The sequence below is a fragment of the Mycteria americana genome, chromosome 6 (genome assembly GCF_035582795.1).
Source record: "Mycteria americana isolate JAX WOST 10 ecotype Jacksonville Zoo and Gardens chromosome 6, USCA_MyAme_1.0, whole genome shotgun sequence".
Classification (NCBI taxonomy): domain Eukaryota; kingdom Metazoa; phylum Chordata; class Aves; order Ciconiiformes; family Ciconiidae; genus Mycteria; species Mycteria americana.
Window position 1 is genome coordinate 45,763,633 of NC_134370.1, and position 24,580 is coordinate 45,788,212.

Here is a 24,580-nt window from a genome sequence, read left to right on the forward strand (position 1 = left end):
AATCGCTGGACGTTTCGAATTTGGCAGCCGGGCTCTGCGAGAGAGAAATACACAGTGTGGCCCTTTTACGAACAAAAGCTGTTGCAGAACGCGAATGTCTGTCTACCAGCGAATGCAGTTCCAAGGGACAGTGAAAACCAGCTACAGCTTTCCGTGCTGGCAGCTTTCCTGTGGGCGCAATCGCTGGACCTTTCGAATTTGGCAGCCGGGCTCTCCGAGAGAGAAATACACAGTTTTGCCCCATTACCAACCAAAGCTTTTGCAGAACTCGAATGTCTGTGTGGCAGCGAATGCAGTTCCAAGGGACAGTGAAAACCAGCTACAGCTTTCCGTGCTGGCAGCTTTCCTGTGGGCGCAATCGCTGGACGTTTCGAATTTGGCAGCCGGGCTCTGCGAGAGAGAAATACACAGTGTTGCCCCTTTACGAACGAAAGCTTTTGCAGAACGTGAATGTCTGTCTACCAGCGAATGCAGTTCCAAGGAACAGTGAAAACCAGCTACAGCTTTCCGTGCTGGCAGCTTTCCTGTGGGCGCAATCGCTGGACGTTTCGAATTTGGCAGCCGGGCTCTGCGAGAGAGAAATACAGAGTGTTGCCCCTTTACGAACGAAAGCTTTTGCAGAACGCGAATGTCTGTCTACCAGCGAATGCAGTTCCAAGGGACAGTGAAAACCAGCTACAGCTTTCCGTGCTGGCAGCTTTCCTGTGGGCGCAATCGCTGGACGTTTCGAATTTGGCAGCCGGGCTATCAGAGTGAGATATACACAGTGTTGCCCCATTACCAACCAAAGCTTTTGCAGAACGCGAATGCCTGTCTACCAGCGAATGCAGTTCCAAGGGACAGTGAAAACCAGCTACAGCTTTCCGTGCTGGCAGCTTTCCTGTGGGCGCAATCGCTGGACGTTTCGAATTTGGCAGTCGGGCTCTCCGAGAGAGAAATACACAGTGTTGCCCCTTTACGAACGAAAGCTTTTGCAGAACGCGAATGTCTGTCTACCAGCGAATGCAGTTCCAAGGGACAGTGAAAACCAGCTACAGCTTTCCGTGCTGGCAGCTTTCCTTTGAGCGCAATCGCTGGACCTTTCGAATTTGGCAGTCGGGCTCTGCCAGAGAGAAATACAGAGTGTTGCCCCTTTACGAACGAAAGCTTTTGCAGAACGCGAATGTCTGTCTACCAGCGAATGCAGTTCCAAGGGACAGTGAAAACCAGCTACAGCTTTCCGTGCTGGCAGCTTTCCTGTGGGCACAATCGCTGGACATTTCGAATTTGGCAGCCGGGCTATCCGAGATATACACAGTGTTGCCCCATTACCAACCAAAGCTTTTGCAGAACGCGAATGTCTGTCTACCAGCGAATGCAGTTCCAAGGGACAGTGAAAACCAGCTACAGCTTTCCGTGCTGGCAGCTTTCCTGTGCGCGCAATCGCTGGACGTTTAGAATTTGGCAGCGGGGCTCTGCCAGAGAGAAATACACAGTGTTGCCCCTTTACGAACAAAAGCTTTTGCAGAACGCGAATGTCTGTCTACCAGCGAATGCAGTTCCAAGGGACAGTGAAAACCAGCTACAGCTTTCCGTGCTGGCAGCTTTCCTGTGGGCGCAATCGCTGGACCTTTCGAATTTGGCAGCCGGGCTCTGCCAGAGAGAGATATACACATTGTTGCCGCATTACCAGCCAAAGCTTTTGCAGAACGCGAATGGCTGTCTACCAGCGAATGCAGTTCCAAGGGACAGTGAAAACCAGCTACAGCTTTCCGTGCTGGCAGCTTTCCTGTGGGCGCAATCGCTGGACGTTTAGAATTTGGCAGCGGGGCTCTGCCAGAGAGAAATACACAGTGTTGCCCCTTTACGAACAAAAGCTTTTGCAGAACGCGAATGCCTGTCTACCAGCGAATGCAGTTCCAAGGGACAGTGAAAACCAGCTACAGCTTTCCGTGCTGGCAGCTTTCCTGTGGGCGCAATCGCTGGACGTTTCGAATTTGGCAGCCGGGCTCTGCGAGAGAGAAATACAAAGTGTTGCCCATTTACGAACAAAAGCTTTTGCAGAACGCGAATGTCTGTCTACCAGCGAATGCAGTTCCAAGGGACAGTGAAAACCAGCTACAGCTTTCCGTGCTGGCAGCTTTCCTGTGGGCGCAATCGCTGGACCTTTCGAATTTGGCAGCCGGGCTCTCCGAGAGAGAAATACACAGTTTTGCCCCATTACCAACCAAAGCTTTTGCAGAACTCGAATGTCTGTGTAGCAGCGAATGCAGTTCCAAGGGACAGTGAAAACCAGCTACAGCTTTCCGTGCTGGCAGCTTTCCTGTGGGCGCAATCGCTGGACGTTTCGAATTTGGCAGCCGGGCTCTGCGAGAGAGAAATACACAGTGTTGCCCCTTTACGAACGAAAGCTGTTGCAGAACGCAAATGTCTATGTGGCAGCGAATGCAGTTCCAAGGGACAGTGAAAACCAGCTACAGCTTTCCGTGCTGGCAGCTTTCCTGTGGGCGCAATCGCTGGACGTTTCGAATTTGGCCGCCGGGCTCTGCGAGAGAGAAATACACAGTGTGGCCCTTTTACGAACAAAAGCTGTTGCAGAACGCGAATGTCTGTCTACCAGCGAATGCAGTTCCAAGGGACAGTGAAAACCAGCTACAGCTTTCCGTGCTGGCAGCTTTCCTGTGGGCGCAATCGCTGGACCTTTCGAATTTGGCAGCCGGGCTCTCCGAGAGAGAAATACACAGTGTTGCCCATTACCAACCAAAGCTTTTGCAGAACTCGAATGTCTGTCTACCAGCGAATGCAGTTCCAAGGGACAGTGAAAACCAGCTACAGCTTTCCGTGCTGGCAGCTTTCCTGTGGGCGCAATCGCTGGACCTTTCGAATTTGGCAGCCGGGCTCTACGAGAGAGAAATACACAGTGTTGCCCCTTTACGAACGAAAGCTGTTGCAGAACGCAAATGTCTGTGTGGCAGCGAATGCAGTTCCAAGGGACAGTGAAAACCAGCTACAGCTTTCCGTGCTGGCAGCTTTCCTGTGGGCGCAATCGCTGGACGTTTCGAATTTGGCAGCCGGGCTCTGCGAGAGAGAAATACACAGTGTTGCCCCTTTACGAACGAAAGCTTTTGCAGAACGTGAATGTCTGTCTACCAGCGAATGCAGTTCCAAGGAACAGTGAAAACCAGCTACAGCTTTCCGTGCTGGCAGCTTTCCTGTGGGCGCAATCGCTGGACGTTTCGAATTTGGCAGCCGGGCTCTGCGAGAGAGATATACACAGTGTTGCCCCTTTACGAACGAAAGCTTTTGCAGAACGCGAATGTCTGTCTACCAGCGAATGCAGTTCCAAGGGACAGTGAAAACCAGCTACAGCTTTCCGTGCTGGCAGCTTTCCTGTGGGCGCAATCGCTGGACGTTTCGAATTTGGCAGCCGGGCTATCAGAGTGAGATATACACAGTGTTGCCCCATTACCAACCAAAGCTTTTGCAGAACGCGAATGCCTGTCTACCAGCGAATGCAGTTCCAAGGGACAGTGAAAACCAGCTACAGCTTTCCGTGCTGGCAGCTTTCCTGTGGGCGCAATCGCTGGACGTTTCGAATTTGGCAGCCGGGCTCTCCGAGAGAGAAATACACAGTGTTGCCCCTTTACGAACGAAAGCTTTTGCAGAACGCGAATGTCTGTCTACCAGCGAATGCAGTTCCAAGGGACAGTGAAAACCAGCTACAGCTTTCCGTGCTGGCAGCTTTCCTTTGAGCGCAATCGCTGGACCTTTCGAATTTGGCAGCCGGGCTCTGCCAGAGAGAAATACAGAGTGTTGCCCCTTTACGAACGAAAGCTTTTGCAGAACGCGAATGTCTGTCTACCAGCGAATGCAGTTCCAAGGGACAGTGAAAACCAGCTACAGCTTTCCGTGCTGGCAGCTTTCCTGTGGGCGCAATCGCTGGACGTTTCGAATTTGGCAGCCGGGCTCTGCGAGAGAGAAATACACAGTGTTGCCCCTTTACGAACGAAAGCTTTTGCAGAACGCGAATGTCTGTGTAGCAGCGAATGCAGTTCCAAGGGACAGTGAAAACCAGCTACAGCTTTCCGTGCTGGCAGCTTTCCTGTGGGCGCAATCGCTGGACGTTTCGAATTTGGCAGCCGGGCTCTGCGAGAGAGAAATACACAGTGTTGCCCCTTTACGAACGAAAGCTTTTGCAGAACGCGAATGTCTGTCTACCAGCGAATGCAGTTCCAAGGGACAGTGAAAACCAGCTACAGCTTTCCGTGCTGGCAGCTTTCCTGTGGGCGCAATCGCTGGACGTTTCGAATTTGGCAGCCGGGCTCTGCCAGAGAGAAATACAGAGTGTTGCCCCTTTACGTACGAAAGCTTTTGCAGAACGCCAATGTCTGTCTACCAGCGAATGCAGTTCCAAGGGACAGTGAAAACCAGCTACAGCTTTCCGTGCTGGCAGCTTTCCTGTGGGCGCAATCGCTGGACGTTTCAAATTTGGCAGCCGGGCTCTGCCAGAGAGAAATACACAGTGTTGCCCCATTACCAACCAAAGCTTTTGCAGAACGCGAATGTCTGTCTACCAGCGAATGCAGTTCCAAGGGACAGTGAAAACCAGCTACAGCTTTCCGTGCTGGCAGCTTTCCTGTGGGCGCAATCGCTGGACGTTTCGAATTTGGCAGCCGGGCTCTGCGAGAGAGAAATACAAAGTGTTGCCCATTTACGAACAAAAGCTTTTGCAGAACGCGAATGTCTGTCTACCAGCGAATGCAGTTCCAAGGGACAGTGAAAACCAGCTACAGCTTTCCGTGCTGGCAGCTTTCCTGTGGGCGCAATCGCTGGACCTTTCGAATTTGGCAGCCGGGCTATCCGAGAGAGAAATACACAGTTTTGCCCCATTACCAACCAAAGCTTTTGCAGAACTCGAATGTCTGTCTACCAGCGAATGCAGTTCCAAGGGACAGTGAAAACCAGCTACAGCTTTCCGTGCTGGCAGATTTCCTGTGGGCGCAATCGCTGGACGTTTCGAATTTGGCAGCCGGGCTCTGCGAGAGAGAAATACACAGTGTTGCCCCTTTACGAACAAAAGCTGTTGCAGAACGCGCATGTCTGTCTACCAGCGAATGCAGTTCCAAGGGACAGTGAAAACCAGCTACAGCTTTCCGTGCTGGCAGCTTTCCTGTGGGCGCAATCGCTGGACGTTTCGAATTTGGCAGCCGGGCTCTGCGAGAGAGAAATACACAGTGTTGCCCCTTCAAGAACGAAAGCTTTTGCAGAACGCGAATGTCTGTCTACCAGCGAATGCAGTTCCAAGGGACAGTGAAAACCAGCTACAGCTTTCCGTGCTGGCAGCTTTCCTGTGGGCACAATCGCTGGACGTTTCGAATTTGGCAGCCGGGCTATCCGAGAGAGATATACAGATTGTTGCCCCATTACCAACCAAAGCTTTTGCAGAACGCGAATGCCTGTCTACCAGCGAATGCAGTTCCAAGGGACAGTGAAAACCAGCTACAGCTTTCCGTGCTGGCAGCTTTCCTGTGGGCACAATCGCTGGACGTTTCGAATTTGGCAGCCGGGCTCTGCGAGAGAGAAATACAAAGTGTTGCCCCTTTACGAACAAAAGCTTTTGCAGAACGCGAATGTCTGTCTACCAGCGAATGCAGTTCCAAGGGACAGTGAAAACCAGCTACAGCTTTCCGTGCTGGCAGCTTTCCTGTGGGCGCAATCGCTGGACCTTTCGAATTTGGCAGCCGGGCTCTCCGAGAGAGAAATACACAGTTTTGCCCCATTACCAACCAAAGCTTTTGCAGAACTCGAATGTCTGTGTAGCAGCGAATGCAGTTCCAAGGGACAGTGAAAACCAGCTACAGCTTTCCGTGCTGGCAGCTTTCCTGTGGGCGTAATCACTGGACGTTTCGAATTTGGCAGCCGGGCTCTCCGAGAGAGAAATACAAAGTGTTGCCCCTTTACGAACGAAAGCTGTTGCAGAACGCAAATGTCTGTGTGGCAGCGAATGCAGTTCCAAGGGACAGTGAAAACCAGCTACAGCTTTCCGTGCTGGCAGCTTTCCTGTGGGCGCAATCGCTGGACCTTTCGAATTTGGCAGCCGGGCTCTGCGAGAGAGAAATACACAGTGTGGCCCTTTTACGAACAAAAGCTGTTGCAGAACGCGAATGTCTGTCTACCAGCGAATGCAGTTCCAAGGGACAGTGAAAACCAGCTACAGCTTTCCGTGCTGGCAGCTTTCCTGTGGGCGCAATCGCTGGACGTTTCGAATTTGGCAGCCGGGCTCTCCGAGAGAGAAATACACAGTTTTGCCCCATTACCAACCAAAGCTTTTGCAGAACTCGAATGTCTGTGTAGCAGCGAATGCAGTTCCAAGGGACAGTGAAAACCAGCTACAGCTTTCCGTGCTGGCAGCTTTCCTGTGGGCGCAATCGCTGGACGTTTCGAATTTGGCAGCCGGGCTCTGCGAGAGAGAAATACACAGTGTGGCCCTTTTACGAACAAAAGCTGTTGCAGAACGCGAATGTCTGTCTACCAGCGAATGCAGTTCCAAGGGACAGTGAAAACCAGCTACAGCTTTCCGTGCTGGCAGCTTTCCTTTGAGCGCAATCGCTGGACCTTTCGAATTTGGCAGCCGGGCTCTGCCAGAGAGAAATACAGAGTGTTGCCCCTTTACGAACGAAAGCTTTTGCAGAACGCGAATGTCTGTCTACCAGCGAATGCAGTTCCAAGGGACAGTGAAAACCAGCTACAGCTTTCCGTGCTGGCAGCTTTCCTGTGGGCGCAATCGCTGGACGTTTCGAATTTGGCAGCCGGGCTCTGCGAGAGAGAAATACACAGTGTTGCCCCTTCAAGAACGAAAGCTTTTGCAGAACGCGAATGTCTGTCTACCAGCGAATGCAGTTCCAAGGGACAGTGAAAACCAGCTACAGCTTTCCGTGCTGGCAGCTTTCCTGTGGGCGCAATCGCTGGACGTTTCGAATTTGGCAGCCGGGCTATCCGAGAGAGATATACAGATTGTTGCCCCATTACCAACCAAAGCTTTTGCAGAACGCGAATGCCTGTCTACCAGCGAATGCAGTTCCAAGGGACAGTGAAAACCAGCTACAGCTTTCCGTGCTGGCAGCTTTCCTGTGGGCACAATCGCTGGACGTTTCGAATTTGGCAGCCGGGCTCTGCGAGAGAGAAATACAAAGTGTTGCCCCTTTACGAACAAAAGCTTTTGCAGAACGCGAATGTCTGTCTACCAGCGAATGCAGTTCCAAGGGACAGTGAAAACCAGCTACAGCTTTCCGTGCTGGCAGCTTTCCTGTGGGCGCAATCGCTGGACCTTTCGAATTTGGCAGCCGGGCTCTCCGAGAGAGAAATACACAGTTTTGCCCCATTACCAACCAAAGCTTTTGCAGAACTCGAATGTCTGTGTAGCAGCGAATGCAGTTCCAAGGGACAGTGAAAACCAGCTACAGCTTTCCGTGCTGGCAGCTTTCCTGTGGGCGCAATCACTGGACGTTTCGAATTTGGCAGCCGGGCTCTCCGAGAGAGAAATACAAAGTGTTGCCCCTTTACGAACGAAAGCTGTTGCAGAACGCAAATGTCTGTGTGGCAGCGAATGCAGTTCCAAGGGACAGTGAAAACCAGCTACAGCTTTCCGTGCTGGCAGCTTTCCTGTGGGCGCAATCGCTGGACGTTTCGAATTTGGCAGCCGGGCTCTGCGAGAGAGAAATACAGAGTGTTGCCCCTTTTACGAACGAAAGCTTTTGCAGAACGCGAATGTCTGTCTACCAGCGAATGCAGTTCCAAGGGACAGTGAAAACCAGCTACAGCTTTCCGTGCTGGCAGCTTTCCTGTGGGCGCAATCGCTGGACCTTTCGAATTTGGCAGCCGGGCTATCAGAGTGAGATATACACAGTGTTGCCCCATTACCAACCAAAGCTTTTGCAGAACGCGAATGCCTGTCTACCAGCGAATGCAGTTCCAAGGGACAGTGAAAACCAGCTACAGCTTTCCGTGCTGGCAGCTTTCCTGTGGGCGCAATCGCTGGACGTTTCGAATTTGGCAGCCGGGCTCTCCGAGAGAGAAATACACAGTGTTGCCCCTTTACGAACGAAAGCTTTTGCAGAACGCGAATGTCTGTCTACCAGCGAATGCAGTTCCAAGGGACAGTGAAAACCAGCTACAGCTTTCCGTGCTGGCAGCTTTCCTTTGAGCGCAATCGCTGGACCTTTCGAATTTGGCAGCCGGGCTCTGCCAGAGAGAAATACAGAGTGTTGCCCCTTTACGAACGAAAGCTTTTGCAGAACGCGAATGTCTGTCTACCAGCGAATGCAGTTCCAAGGGACAGTGAAAACCAGCTACAGCTTTCCGTGCTGGCAGCTTTCCTGTGGGCGCAATCGCTGGACGTTTCGAATTTGGCAGCCGGGCTCTGCGAGAGAGAAATACACAGTGTTGCCCCTTTACGAACGAAAGCTTTTGCAGAACGCGAATGTCTGTGTAGCAGCGAATGCAGTTCCAAGGGACAGTGAAAACCAGCTACAGCTTTCCGTGCTGGCAGCTTTCCTGTGGGCGCAATCGCTGGACGTTTCGAATTTGGCAGCCGGGCTCTGCGAGAGAGAAATACACAGTGTTGCCCCTTTACGAACGAAAGCTTTTGCAGAACGCGAATGTCTGTCTACCAGCGAATGCAGTTCCAAGGGACAGTGAAAACCAGCTACAGCTTTCCGTGCTGGCAGCTTTCCTTTGAGCGCAATCGCTGGACCTTTCGAATTTGGCAGCCGGGCTCTGCCAGAGAGAAATACAGAGTGTTGCCCCTTTACGAACGAAAGCTTTTGCAGAACGCGAATGTCTGTCTACCAGCGAATGCAGTTCCAAGGGACAGTGAAAACCAGCTACAGCTTTCCGTGCTGGCAGCTTTCCTGTGGGCGCAATCGCTGGACGTTTCGAATTTGGCAGCCGGGCTCTGCGAGAGAGAAATACACAGTGTTGCCCCTACGAACGAAAGCTTTTGCAGAACGCGAATGTCTGTCTACCAGCGAATGCAGTTCCAAGGGACAGTGAAAACCAGCTACAGCTTTCCGTGCTGGCAGCTTTCCTGTGGGCGCAATCGCTGGACGTTTCGAATTTGGCAGCCGGGCTATCCGAGAGAGATATACAGATTGTTGCCCCATTACCAACCAAAGCTTTTGCAGAACGCGAATGCCTGTCTACCAGCGAATGCAGTTCCAAGGGACAGTGAAAACCAGCTACAGCTTTCCGTGCTGGCAGCTTTCCTGTGGGCACAATCGCTGGACGTTTCGAATTTGGCAGCCGGGCTCTGCGAGAGAGAAATACAAAGTGTTGCCCCTTTACGAACAAAAGCTTTTGCAGAACGCGAATGTCTGTCTACCAGCGAATGCAGTTCCAAGGGACAGTGAAAACCAGCTACAGCTTTCCGTGCTGGCAGCTTTCCTGTGGGCGCAATCGCTGGACCTTTCGAATTTGGCAGCCGGGCTCTCCGAGAGAGAAATACACAGTTTTGCCCCATTACCAACCAAAGCTTTTGCAGAACTCGAATGTCTGTGTAGCAGCGAATGCAGTTCCAAGGGACAGTGAAAACCAGCTACAGCTTTCCGTGCTGGCAGCTTTCCTGTGGGCGCAATCACTGGACGTTTCGAATTTGGCAGCCGGGCTCTCCGAGAGAGAAATACAAAGTGTTGCCCCTTTACGAACGAAAGCTGTTGCAGAACGCAAATGTCTGTGTGGCAGCGAATGCAGTTCCAAGGGACAGTGAAAACCAGCTACAGCTTTCCGTGCTGGCAGCTTTCCTGTGGGCGCAATCGCTGGACCTTTCGAATTTGGCAGCCGGGCTCTCCGAGAGAGAAATACACAGTTTTGCCCCATTACCAACCAAAGCTGTTGCAGAACGCAAATGTCTGTGTGGCAGCGAATGCAGTTCCAAGGGACAGTGAAAACCAGCTACAGCTTTCCGTGCTGGCAGCTTTCCTGTGGGCGCAATCGCTGGACCTTTCGAATTTGGCAGCCGGGCTCTCCGAGAGAGAAATACACAGTGTTGCCCCTTTACGAACGAAAGCTTTTGCAGAACGCAAATGTCTGTCTACCAGCGAATGCAGTTCCAAGGGACAGTGAAAACCAGCTACAGCTTTCCGTGCTGGCAGCTTTCCTTTGAGCGCAATCGCTGGACCTTTCGAATTTGGCAGCCGGGCTCTGCCAGAGAGAAATACAGAGTGTTGCCCCTTTACGAACGAAAGCTTTTGCAGAACGCGAATGTCTGTCTACCAGCGAATGCAGTTCCAAGGGACAGTGAAAACCAGCTACAGCTTTCCGTGCTGGCAGCTTTCCTGTGGGCGCAATCGCTGGACGTTTCGAATTTGGCAGCCGGGCTCTGCGAGAGAGAAATACACAGTGTTGCCCCTTTACGAACGAAAGCTTTTGCAGAACGCGAATGTCTGTGTAGCAGCGAATGCAGTTCCAAGGGACAGTGAAAACCAGCTACAGCTTTCCGTGCTGGCAGCTTTCCTGTGGGCGCAATCGCTGGACGTTTCGAATTTGGCTGCCGGGCTCTGCGAGAGAGAAATACAGAGTGTTGCCCCTTTACGAACGAAAGCTTTTGCAGAACGCGAATGTCTGTCTACCAGCGAATGCAGTTCCAAGGGACAGTGAAAACCAGCTACAGCTTTCCGTGCTGGCAGCTTTCCTGTGGGCGCAATCGCTGGACGTTTCGAATTTGGCAGCCGGGCTCTGCCAGAGAGAAATACAGAGTGTTGCCCCTTTACGTACGAAAGCTTTTGCAGAACGCCAATGTCTGTCTACCAGCGAATGCAGTTCCAAGGGATAGTGAAAACCAGCTACAGCTTTCCGTGCTGGCAGCTTTCCTGTGGGCGCAATCGCTGGACGTTTCAAATTTGGCAGCCGGGCTCTGCCAGAGAGAAATACACAGTGTTGCCCCATTACCAACCAAAGCTTTTGCAGAACGCGAATGTCTGTCTACCAGCGAATGCAGTTCCAAGGGACAGTGAAAACCAGCTACAGCTTTCCGTCCTGGCAGCTTTCCTGTGGGCGCAATCGCTGGACGTTTCGAATTTGGCAGCCGGGCTCTGCGAGAGAGAAATACACAGTGTTGCCCCTTCACGAACGAAAGCTTTTGCAGAACGCGCATGTCTGTCTACCAGCGAATGCAGTTCCAAGGGACAGTGAAAACCAGCTACAGCTTTCCGTGCTGGCAGCTTTCCTGTGGGCGCAATCGCTGGACGTTTCGAATTTGGCAGCCGGGCTCTGCGAGAGAGAAATACACAGTGTTGCCCCTTTACGAACGAAAGCTTTTGCAGAACGCGAATGTCTGTCTACCAGCGAATGCAGTTCCAAGGGACAGTGAAAACCAGCTACAGCTTTCCGTGCTGGCAGCTTTCCTGTGGGCGCAATCGCTGGACGTTTCGAATTTGGCAGCCGGGCTATCCGAGAGAGATATACAGATTGTTGCCCCATTACCAACCAAAGCTTTTGCAGAACGCGAATGCCTGTCTACCAGCGAATGCAGTTCCAAGGGACAGTGAAAACCAGCTACAGCTTTCCGTGCTGGCAGCTTTCCTGTGGGCACAATCGCTGGACGTTTCGAATTTGGCAGCCGGGCTCTGCGAGAGAGAAATACAAAGTGTTGCCCCTTTACGAACAAAAGCTTTTGCAGAACGCGAATGTCTGTCTACCAGCGAATGCAGTTCCAAGGGACAGTGAAAACCAGCTACAGCTTTCCGTGCTGGCAGCTTTCCTGTGGGCGCAATCGCTGGACCTTTCGAATTTGGCAGCCGGGCTCTCCGAGAGAGAAATACACAGTTTTGCCCCATTACCAACCAAAGCTTTTGCAGAACTCGAATGTCTGTGTAGCAGCGAATGCAGTTCCAAGGGACAGTGAAAACCAGCTACAGCTTTCCGTGCTGGCAGCTTTCCTGTGGGCGTAATCACTGGACGTTTCGAATTTGGCAGCCGGGCTCTCCAAGAGAGAAATACAAAGTGTTGCCCCTTTACGAACGAAAGCTGTTGCAGAACGCAAATGTCTGTGTGGCAGCGAATGCAGTTCCAAGGGACAGTGAAAACCAGCTACAGCTTTCCGTGCTGGCAGCTTTCCTGTGGGCGCAATCGCTGGACGTTTCGAATTTGGCAGCCGGGCTCTGCGAGAGAGAAATACACAGTGTGGCCCTTTTACGAACAAAAGCTGTTGCAGAACGCGAATGTCTGTCTACCAGCGAATGCAGTTCCAAGGGACAGTGAAAACCAGCTACAGCTTTCCGTGCTGGCAGCTTTCCTGTGGGCGCAATCGCTGGACCTTTCGAATTTGGCAGCCGGGCTCTCCGAGAGAGAAATACACAGTTTTGCCCCATTACCAACCAAAGCTTTTGCAGAACTCGAATGTCTGTGTAGCAGCGAATGCAGTTCCAAGGGACAGTGAAAACCAGCTACAGCTTTCCGTGCTGGCAGCTTTCCTGTGGGCGCAATCGCTGGACGTTTCGAATTTGGCAGCCGGGCTCTGCGAGAGAGAAATACACAGTGTGGCCCTTTTACGAACAAAAGCTGTTGCAGAACGCGAATGTCTGTCTACCAGCGAATGCAGTTCCAAGGGACAGTGAAAACCAGCTACAGCTTTCCGTGCTGGCAGCTTTCCTGTGGGCGCAATCGCTGGACGTTTCGAATTTGGCAGCCGGGCTCTGCGAGAGAGAAATACAGAGTGTTGCCCCTTTACGAACGAAAGCTTTTGCAGAACGCGAATGTCTGTCTACCAGCGAATGCAGTTCCAAGGGACAGTGAAAACCAGCTACAGCTTTCCGTGCTGGCAGCTTTCCTTTGAGCGCAATCGCTGGACCTTTCGAATTTGGCAGCCGGGCTCTGCCAGAGAGAAATACAGAGTGTTGCCCCTTTACGAACGAAAGCTTTTGCAGAACGCGAATGTCTGTCTACCAGCGAATGCAGTTCCAAGGGACAGTGAAAACCAGCTACAGCTTTCCGTGCTGGCAGCTTTCCTGTGGGCGCAATCGCTGGACGTTTCGAATTTGGCAGCCGGGCTCTGCGAGAGAGAAATACACAGTGTTGCCCCTTTACGAACGAAAGCTTTTGCAGAACGCGAATGTCTGTGTAGCAGCGAATGCAGTTCCAAGGGACAGTGAAAACCAGCTACAGCTTTCCGTGCTGGCAGCTTTCCTGTGGGCGCAATCGCTGGACGTTTCGAATTTGGCTGCCGGGCTCTGCGAGAGAGAAATACAGAGTGTTGCCCCTTTACGAACGAAAGCTTTTGCAGAACGCGAATGTCTGTCTACCAGCGAATGCAGTTCCAAGGGACAGTGAAAACCAGCTACAGCTTTCCGTGCTGGCAGCTTTCCTGTGGGCGCAATCGCTGGACGTTTCGAATTTGGCAGCCGGGCTCTGCCAGAGAGAAATACAGAGTGTTGCCCCTTTACGTACGAAAGCTTTTGCAGAACGCCAATGTCTGTCTACCAGCGAATGCAGTTCCAAGGGATAGTGAAAACCAGCTACAGCTTTCCGTGCTGGCAGCTTTCCTGTGGGCGCAATCGCTGGACGTTTCAAATTTGGCAGCCGGGCTCTGCCAGAGAGAAATACACAGTGTTGCCCCATTACCAACCAAAGCTTTTGCAGAACGCGAATGTCTGTCTACCAGCGAATGCAGTTCCAAGGGACAGTGAAAACCAGCTACAGCTTTCCGTCCTGGCAGCTTTCCTGTGGGCGCAATCGCTGGACGTTTCGAATTTGGCAGCCGGGCTCTGCGAGAGAGAAATACACAGTGTTGCCCCTTCACGAACGAAAGCTTTTGCAGAACGCGCATGTCTGTCTACCAGCGAATGCAGTTCCAAGGGACAGTGAAAACCAGCTACAGCTTTCCGTGCTGGCAGCTTTCCTGTGGGCGCAATCGCAGGACGTTTCGAATTTGGCAGCCGGGCTCTGCGAGAGAGAAATACACAGTGTTGCCCCTTCAAGAACGAAAGCTTTTGCAGAACGCGAATGTCTGTCTACCAGCGAATGCAGTTCCAAGGGACAGTGAAAACCAGCTACAGCTTTCCGTGCTGGCAGCTTTCCTGTGGGCGCAATCGCTGGACGTTTCGAATTTGGCAGCCGGGCTATCCGAGAGAGATATACAGATTGTTGCCCCATTACCAACCAAAGCTTTTGCAGAACGCGAATGCCTGTCTACCAGCGAATGCAGTTCCAAGGGACAGTGAAAACCAGCTACAGCTTTCCGTGCTGGCAGCTTTCCTGTGGGCACAATCGCTGGACGTTTCGAATTTGGCAGCCGGGCTCTGCGAGAGAGAAATACAAAGTGTTGCCCCTTTACGAACAAAAGCTTTTGCAGAACGCGAATGTCTGTCTACCAGCGAATGCAGTTCCAAGGGACAGTGAAAACCAGCTACAGCTTTCCGTGCTGGCAGCTTTCCTGTGGGCGCAATCGCTGGACCTTTCGAATTTGGCAGCCGGGCTCTCCGAGAGAGAAATACACAGTTTTGCCCCATTACCAACCAAAGCTTTTGCAGAACTCGAATGTCTGTGTAGCAGCGAATGCAGTTCCAAGGGACAGTGAAAACCAGCTACAGCTTTCCGTGCTGGCAGCTTTCCTGTGGGCGTAATCACTGGACGTTTCGAATTTGGCAGCCGGGCTCTCCAAGAGAGAAATACAAAGTGTTGCCCCTTTACGAACGAAAGCTGTTGCAGAACGCAAATGTCTGTGTGGCAGCGAATGCAGTTCCAAGGGACAGTGAAAACCAGCTACAGCTTTCCGTGCTGGCAGCTTTCCTGTGGGCGCAATCGCTGGACGTTTCGAATTTGGCAGCCGGGCTCTGCGAGAGAGAAATACACAGTGTGGCCCTTTTACGAACAAAAGCTGTTGCAGAACGCGAATGTCTGTCTACCAGCGAATGCAGTTCCAAGGGACAGTGAAAACCAGCTACAGCTTTCCGTGCTGGCAGCTTTCCTGTGGGCGCAATCGCTGGACCTTTCGAATTTGGCAGCCGGGCTCTCCGAGAGAGAAATACACAGTTTTGCCCCATTACCAACCAAAGCTTTTGCAGAACTCGAATGTCTGTGTAGCAGCGAATGCAGTTCCAAGGGACAGTGAAAACCAGCTACAGCTTTCCGTGCTGGCAGCTTTCCTGTGGGCGCAATCGCTGGACGTTTCGAATTTGGCAGCCGGGCTCTGCGAGAGAGAAATACACAGTGTGGCCCTTTTACGAACAAAAGCTGTTGCAGAACGCGAATGTCTGTCTACCAGCGAATGCAGTTCCAAGGGACAGTGAAAACCAGCTACAGCTTTCCGTGCTGGCAGCTTTCCTGTGGGCGCAATCGCTGGACCTTTCGAATTTGGCAGCCGGGCTCTCCGAGAGAGAAATACACAGTTTTGCCCCATTACCAACCAAAGCTTTTGCAGAACTCGAATGTCTGTGTAGCAGCGAATGCAGTTCCAAGGGACAGTGAAAACCAGCTACAGCTTTCCGTGCTGGCAGCTTTCCTGTGGGCGCAATCGCTGGACGTTTCGAATTTGGCAGCCGGGCTCTGCGAGAGAGAAATACACAGTGTTGCCCCTTTACGAACGAAAGCTTTTGCAGAACGTGAATGTCTGTCTACCAGCGAATGCAGTTCCAAGGAACAGTGAAAACCAGCTACAGCTTTCCGTGCTGGCAGCTTTCCTGTGGGCGCAATCGCTGGACGTTTCGAATTTGGCAGCCGGGCTCTGCGAGAGAGAAATACAGAGTGTTGCCCCTTTACGAACGAAAGCTTTTGCAGAACGCGAATGTCTGTCTACCAGCGAATGCAGTTCCAAGGGACAGTGAAAACCAGCTACAGCTTTCCGTGCTGGCAGCTTTCCTGTGGGCGCAATCGCTGGACGTTTCGAATTTGGCAGCCGGGCTCTGCGAGAGAGAAATACACAGTGTTGCCCCTTCAAGAACGAAAGCTTTTGCAGAACGCGAATGTCTGTCTACCAGCGAATGCAGTTCCAAGGGACAGTGAAAACCAGCTACAGCTTTCCGTGCTGGCAGCTTTCCTGTGGGCGCAATCGCTGGACCTTTCGAATTTGGCAGCCGGGCTCTGCCACAGAGAGATATACACATTGTTGCCGCATTACCAGCCAAAGCTTTTGCAGAACGCGAATGGCTGTCTACCAGCGAATGCAGTTCCAAGGGACAGTGAAAACCAGCTACAGCTTTCCGTGCTGGCAGCTTTCCTGTGGGCGCAATCGCTGGACGTTTCGAATTTGGCAGCCGGGCTCTGCCAGAGAGAAATACACAGTGTTGCCCCATTACCAACCAAAGCTTTTGCAGAACGCGAATGTCTGTCTACCAGCGAATGCAGTTCCAAGGGACAGTGAAAACCAGCTACAGCTTTCCGTGCTGGGAGCTTTCCTGTGGGCGCAATCGCTGGACGTTTCGAATATGGCAGACAGGCTCTCCGAGAGAGAAATACACAGTGTTGCCCCATTACCAACCAAAGCTTTTGCAGAACGCGAATGTCTGTCTACCAGCGAATGCAGTTCCAAGGGACAGTGAAAACCAGCTACAGCTTTCCGTGCTGGCAGCTTTCCTGTGGGCGCAATCGCTGGACGTTTCGAATTTGGCAGCCGGGCTCTCCGAGATAGAAATACACAGTGTTGCCCTTTTACGAACAAAAGCTGTTGCAGAACGCGAATGTCTGTCTACCAGCGAATGCAGTTCCAAGGGACACTGAAAACCAGCTACAGCTTTCCGTGCTGGGAGCTTTCCTGTGGGCGCAATCGCTGGATGTTTCGAATTTGGCAGCCGGGCTCTCCGAGAGAGAAATACACAGTGTTGCCCCTTTACGAACGAAACCTTTTGCAGAACGCGAATGTCTGTCTACCAGCGAATGCAGTTCCAAGGGACAGTGAAAACCAGCTACAGCTTTCCGTGCTGGCAGCTTTCCTGTGGGAGCAATCGCTGGACGTTTCGAATTTGGCAGCCGGGCTCTGCGAGAGAGAAATACACAGTGTTGCCCCTTTACGAACAAAAGCTGTTGCAGAACGCGAATGTCTGTCTACCAGCGAATGCAGTTCCAAGGGACAGTGAAAACCAGCTACAGCTTTCCGTGCTGGCAGCTTTCCTGTGGGCGCAATCGCTGGACGTTTCGAATTTGGCAGCCGGGCTCTGCGAGAGAGATATACAGATTGTTGCCCCATTACCAACCAAAGCTTTTGCAGAACGCGAATGCCTGTCTACCAGCGAATGCAGTTCCAAGGGACAGTGAAAACCAGCTACAGCTTTCCGTGCTGGCAGCTTTCCTGTGGGCACAATCGCTGGACGTTTCGAATTTGGCAGCCGGGCTCTGCGAGAGAGAAATACAAAGTGTTGCCCCTTTACGAACAAAAGCTTTTGCAGAACGCGAATGTCTGTCTACCAGCGAATGCAGTTCCAAGGGACAGTGAAAACCAGCTACAGCTTTCCGTGCTGGCAGCTTTCCTGTGGGCGCAATCGCTGGACCTTTCGAATTTGGCAGCCGGGCTCTCCGAGAGAGAAATACACAGTTTTGCCCCATTACCAACCAAAGCTTTTGCAGAACTCGAATGTCTGTGTAGCAGCGAATGCAGTTCCAAGGGACAGTGAAAACCAGCTACAGCTTTCCGTGCTGGCAGCTTTCCTGTGGGCGTAATCACTGGACGTTTCGAATTTGGCAGCCGGGCTCTCCAAGAGAGAAATACAAAGTGTTGCCCCTTTACGAACGAAAGCTGTTGCAGAACGCAAATGTCTGTGTGGCAGCGAATGCAGTTCCAAGGGACAGTGAAAACCAGCTACAGCTTTCCGTGCTGGCAGCTTTCCTGTGGGCGCAATCGCTGGACGTTTCGAATTTGGCAGCCGGGCTCTGCGAGAGAGAAATACACAGTTTTGCCCCATTACCAACCAAAGCTTTTGCAGAACTCGAATGTCTGTGTAGCAGCGAATGCAGTTCCAAGGGACAGTGAAAACCAGCTACAGCTTTCCGTGCTGGCAGCTTTCCTGTGGGCGCAATCGCTGGACCTTTCGAATTTGGCAGCCGGGCTCTCCGAGAGAGAAATACACAGTTTTGCCCCATTACCAACCAAAGCTTTTGCAGAACTCGAATGTCTGTGTAGCAGCGAATGCAGTTCCAAGGGACAGTGAAAACCAGCTACAGCTTTCCGTGCTGGCAGCTTTCCTGTGGGCGCAATCGCTGGACGTTTCGAATTTGGCAGCCGGGCTCTGCGAGAGAGAAATACACAGTGTGGCCCTTTTACGAACAAAAGCTGTTGCAGAACGCGAATGTCTGTCTACCAGCGAATGCAGTTCCAAGGGACAGTGAAAACCAGCTACAGCTTTCCGTGCTGGCAGCTTTCCTGTGGGCGCAATCGCTGGACCTTTCGAATTTGGCAGCCGGGCTCTCCGAGAGAGAAATACACAGTTTTGCCCCATTACCAACCAAAGCTTTTGCAGAACTCGAATGTCTGTGTAGCAGCGAATGCAGTTCCAAGGGACAGTGAAAACCAGCTACAGCTTTCCGTGCTGGCAGCTTTCCTGTGGGCGCAATCGCTGGACGTTTCGAATTTGGCAGCCGGGCTCTGCGAGAGAGAAATACACAGTGTTGCCCCTTTACGAACGAAAGCTTTTGCAGAACGTGAATGTCTGTCTACCAGCGAATGCAGTTCCAAGGAACAGTGAAAACCAGCTACAGCTTTCCGTGCTGGCAGCTTTCCTGTGGGCGCAATCGCTGGACGTTTCGAATTTGGCAGCCGGGCTCTGCGAGAGAGAAATACAGAGTGTTGCCCCTTTACGAACGAAAGCTTTTGCAGAACGCGAATGTCTGTCTACCAGCGAATGCAGTTCCAAGGGACAGTGAAAACCAGCTACAGCTTTCCGTGCTGGCAGCTTTCCTGTGGGCGCAATCGCTGGACGTTTCGAATTTGGCAGCCGGGCTATCAGAGTGAGATATACACAGTGTTGCCCCATTACCAACCAAAGCTTTTGCAGAACGCGAATGCCTGTCTACCAGCGAATGCAGTTCCAAGGGACAGTGAAAACCAGCTACAGCTTTCCGTGCTGGCAGCTTTCCTGTGGGCGCAATCGCTGGACGTTTCGAATTTGGCAGCCGGGCTCTCCGAGAGAGAAATACACAGTGTTGCCCCTTTACGAACGAAAGCTTTTGAAGAACGCGAATGTCTGTCTACCAGCGAATGCAGTTCCAAGGGACAGTGAAAACCAGCTACAGCTTTCCGTGCTGGCAGCTTTCCTGTGGGCGCAATCGCTGGACGTTTCGAATTTGGCAGCCGGGCTCTGCGAGAGAGATATACAGATTGTTGCCCCATTACCAACCAAAGCTTTTGCAGAACGCGAATGCCTGTCTACCAGCGAATGCAGTTCCAAGGGACAGTGAAAACCAGCTACAGCTTTCCGTGCTGGCAGCTTTCCTGTGGGCACAATCGCTGGACGTTTCGAATTTGGCAGCCGGGCTCTGCGAGAGAGAAATACAAAGTGTTGCCCCTTTACGAACAAAAGCTTTTGCAGAACGCGAATGTCTGTCTACCAGCGAATGCAGTTCCAAGGGACAGTGAAAACCAGCTACAGCTTTCCGTGCTGGCAGCTTTCCTGTGGGCGCAATCGCTGGACCTTTCGAATTTGGCAGCCGGGCTCTCCGAGAGAGAAATACACAGTTTTGCCCCATTACCAACCAAAGCTTTTGCAGAACTCGAATGTCTGTGTAGCAGCGAATGCAGTTCCAAGGGACAGTGAAAACCAGCTACAGCTTTCCGTGCTGGCAGCTTTCCTGTGGGCGTAATCACAGGACGTTTCGAATTTGGCAGCCGGGCTCTCCAAGAGAGAAATACAAAGTGTTGCCCCTTTACGAACGAAAGCTGTTGCAGAACGCAAATGTCTGTGTGGCAGCGAATGCAGTTCCAAGGGACAGTGAAAACCAGCTACAGCTTTCCGTGCTGGCAGCTTTCCTGTGGGCGCAATCGCTGGACGTTTCGAATTTGGCAGCCGGGCTCTGCGAGAGAGAAATACACAGTGTGGCCCTTTTACGAACAAAAGCTGTTGCAGAACGCGAATGTCTGTCTACCAGCGAATGCAGTTCCAAGGGACAGTGAAAACCAGCTACAGCTTTCCGTGCTGGCAGCTTTCCTGTGGGCGCAATCGCTGGACCTTTCGAATTTGGCAGCCGGGCTCTCCGAGAGAGAAATACACAGTTTTGCCCCATTACCAACCAAAGCTTTTGCAGAACTCGAATGTCTGTGTAGCAGCGAATGCAGTTCCAAGGGACAGTGAAAACCAGCTACAGCTTTCCGTGCTGGCAGCTTTCCTGTGGGCGCAATCGCTGGACGTTTCGAATTTGGCAGCCGGGCTCTGCGAGAGAGAAATACACAGTGTGGCCCTTTTACGAACAAAAGCTGTTGCAGAACGCGAATGTCTGTCTACCAGCGAATGCAGTTCCAAGGGACAGTGAAAACCAGCTACAGCTTTCCGTGCTGGCAGCTTTCCTGTGGGCGCAATCGCTGGACCTTTCGAATTTGGCAGCCGGGCTCTCCGAGAGAGAAATACACAGTTTTGCCCCATTACCAACCAAAGCTTTTGCAGAACTCGAATGTCTGTGTAGCAGCGAATGCAGTTCCAAGGGACAGTGAAAACCAGCTACAGCTTTCCGTGCTGGCAGCTTTCCTGTGGGCGCAATCGCTGGACGTTTCGAATTTGGCAGCCGGGCTCTGCGAGAGAGAAATACACAGTGTTGCCCCTTTACGAACGAAAGCTTTTGCAGAACGTGAATGTCTGTCTACCAGCGAATGCAGTTCCAAGGAACAGTGAAAACCAGCTACAGCTTTCCGTGCTGGCAGCTTTCCTGTGGGCGCAATCGCTGGACGTTTCGAATTTGGCAGCCGGGCTCTGCGAGAGAGAAATACAGAGTGTTGCCCCTTTACGAACGAAAGCTTTTGCAGAACGCGAATGTCTGTCTACCAGCGAATGCAGTTCCAAGGGACAGTGAAAACCAGCTACAGCTTTCCGTGCTGGCAGCTTTCCTGTGGGCGCAATCGCTGGACGTTTCGAATTTGGCAGCCGGGCTATCAGAGTGAGATATACACAGTGTTGCCCCATTACCAACCAAAGCTTTTGCAGAACGCGAATGCCTGTCTACCAGCGAATGCAGTTCCAAGGGACAGTGAAAACCAGCTACAGCTTTCCGTGCTGGCAGCTTTCCTGTGGGCGCAATCGCTGGACGTTTCGAATTTGGCAGCCGGGCTCTCCGAGAGAGAAATACACAGTGTTGCCCCTTTACGAACGAAAGCTTTTGAAGAACGCGAATGTCTGTCTACCAGCGAATGCAGTTCCAAGGGACAGTGAAAACCAGCTACAGCTTTCCGTGCTGGCAGCTTTCCTTTGAGCGCAATCGCTGGACCTTTCGAATTTGGCAGCCGGGCTCTGCCAGAGAGAAATACAGAGTGTTGCCCCTTTACGAACGAAAGCTTTTGCAGAACGCGAATGTCTGTCTACCAGCGAATGCAGTTCCAAGGGACAGTGAAAACCAGCTACAGCTTTCCGTGCTGGCAGCTTTCCTGTGGGCGCAATCGCTGGACATTTCGAATTTGGCAGCCGGGCTATCCGAGATATACACAGTGTTGCCCCATTACCAACCAAAGCTTTTGCAGAACGCGAATGTCTGTCTACCAGCGAATGCAGTTCCAAGGGACAGTGAAAACCAGCTACAGCTTTCCGTGCTGGCAGCTTTCCTGTGGGCGCAATCGCTGGACGTTTCGAATTTGGCAGCCGGGCTCTGCGAGAGAGAAATACACAGTGTTGCCCTTTTATGAACAAAAGCTGTTGCAGAACGCGAATGTCTGTCTACCAGCGAATGCAGTTCCAAGGGACACTGAAAACCAGCTACAGCTTTCCGTGCTGGGAGCTTTCCTGTGGGCGCAATCGCTGGATGTTTCGAATTTGGCAGCCGGGCTCTCCGAGAGAGAAATACACAGTGTTGCCCCTTTACGAACGAAACCTTTTGCAGAACGCGAATGTCTGTCTACCAGCGAATGCAGTTCCAAGGGACAGTGAAAACCAGCTACAGCTTTCCGTGCTGGCAGCTTTCCTGTGGGAGCAATCGCTGGACGTTTCGAATTTGGCAGCCGGGCTCTGCGAGAGAGAAATACACAGTGTTGCCCCTTTACGAACAAAAGCTGTTGCAGAACGCGAATGTCTGTCCACCAGCGAATGCAGTTCCAAGGGACAGTGAAAACCAGCTACAGCTTTCCGTGCTGGCAGCTTTCCTGTGGGCGCAATCGCTGGACGTTTCGAATTTGGCAGCCGGGCTCTGCGAGAGAGAAATACACAGTGTTGCCCCTTTACGAACAAAAGCTGTTGCAGAACGCGCATGTCTGTGTGGCAGCGAATGCAGTTCCAAGGGACAGTGAAAACCAGCTACAGCTTTCTGCGCTGGCAGCTTTCCTGTGGGCGCAATCGCTGGACGTTTCGAATTTGGCAGCCGGGCTCTGCGAGAGAGAAATACACAGTGTTGCCCCTTCAAGAACGAAAGCTTTTGCAGAACGCGAATGTCTGTCTACCAGCGAATGCAGTTCCAAGGGACAGTGAAAACCAGCTACAGCTTTCCGTGCTGGCAGCTTTCCTGTGGGCGCAATCGCTGGACCTTTCGAATTTGGCAGCCGGGCTCTGCCACAGAGAGATATACACATTGTTGCCGCATTACCAGCCAAAGCTTTTGCAGAACGCGAATGGCTGTCTACCAGCGAATGCAGTTCCAAGGGACAGTGAAAACCAGCTACAGCTTTCCGTGCTGGCAGCTTTCCTGTGGGCGCAATCGCTGGACGTTTCGAATTTGGCAGCCGGGCTCTGCCAGAGAGAAATACACAGTGTTGCCCCATTACCAACCAAAGCTTTTGCAGAACGCGAATGTCTGTCTACCAGCGAATGCAGTTCCAAGGGACAGTGAAAACCAGCTACAGCTTTCCGTGCTGGGAGCTTTCCTGTGGGCGCAATCGCTGGACGTTTCGAATATGGCAGACAGGCTCTCCGAGAGAGAAATACACAGTGTTGCCCCATTACCAACCAAAGCTTTTGCAGAACGCGAATGTCTGTCTACCAGCGAATGCAGTTCCAAGGGACAGTGAAAACCAGCTACAGCTTTCCGTGCTGGCAGCTTTCCTGTGGGCGCAATCGCTGGACGTTTCGAATTTGGCAGCCGGGCTCTCCGAGATAGAAATACACAGTGTTGCCCTTTTACGAACAAAAGCTGTTGCAGAACGCGAATGTCTGTCTACCAGCGAATGCAGTTCCAAGGGACACTGAAAACCAGCTACAGCTTTCCGTGCTGGGAGCTTTCCTGTGGGCGCAATCGCTGGATGTTTCGAATTTGGCACCCGGGTTCTCCGAGAGAGAAATACACAGTGTTGCCCCTTTACGAACGAAACCTTTTGCAGAACGCGAATGTCTGTCTACCAGCGAATGCAGTTCCAAGGGACAGTGAAAACCAGCTACAGCTTTCCGTGCTGGCAGCTTTCCTGTGGGCGCAATCGCTGGACGTTTCGAATTTGGCAGCCGGGCTCTGCGAGAGAGAAATACACAGTGTTGCCCCTTTACGAACAAAAGCTGTTGCAGAACGCGAATGTCTGTCTACCAGCGAATGCAGTTCCAAGGGACAGTGAAAACCAGCTACAGCTTTCCGTGCTGGCAGCTTTCCTGTGGGCGCAATCGCTGGACGTTTCGAATTTGGCAGCCGGGCTCTGCGAGAGAGAAATACACAGTGTTGCCCCTTCACGAACGAAAGCTTTTGCAGAACGCGAATGTCTGTCTACCAGCGAATGCAGTTCCAAGGGACAGTGAAAACCAGCTACAGCTTTCCGTGCTGGCAGCTTTCCTGTGGGCGCAATCGCTGGACGTTTCGAATTTGGCAGCCGGGCTATCCGAGAGAGATATACAGATTGTTGCCCCATTACCAACCAAAGCTTTTGCAGAACGCGAATGCCTGTCTACCAGCGAATGCAGTTCCAAGGGACAGTGAAAACCAGCTACAGCTTTCCGTGCTGGCAGCTTTCCTGTGGGCGCAATCGCTGGACGTTTAGAATTTGGCAGCCGGGCTCTGCCAGAGAGAAATACACAGTGTTGCCCCTTTACGAACGAAAGCTTTTGCAGAACGCGAATGTCTGTCTACCAGCGAATGCAGTTCCAAGGGACAGTGAAAACCAGCTACAGCTTTCCGTGCTGGCAGCTTTCCTGTGGGCGCAATCGCTGGACCTTTCGAATTTGGCAGCCGGGCTCTGCGAGAGAGAAATACACAGTTTTGCCCCATTACCAACCAAAGCTTTTGCAGAACTCGAATGTCTGTGTAGCAGCGAATGCAGTTCCAAGGGACAGTGAAAACCAGCTACAGCTTTCCGTGCTGGCAGCTTTCCTGTGGGCGTAATCACTGGACGTTTAGAATTTGGCAGCGGGGCTCTGCCAGAGAGAAATACACAGTGTTGCCCCTTTACGAACGTAAGCTGTTGCAGAACGCAAATGTCTGTGTGGCAGCGAATGCAGTTCCAAGGGACAGTGAAAACCAGCTACAGCTTTCCGTGCTGGCAGCTTTCCTGTGGGCGCAATCGCTGGACGTTTCGAAT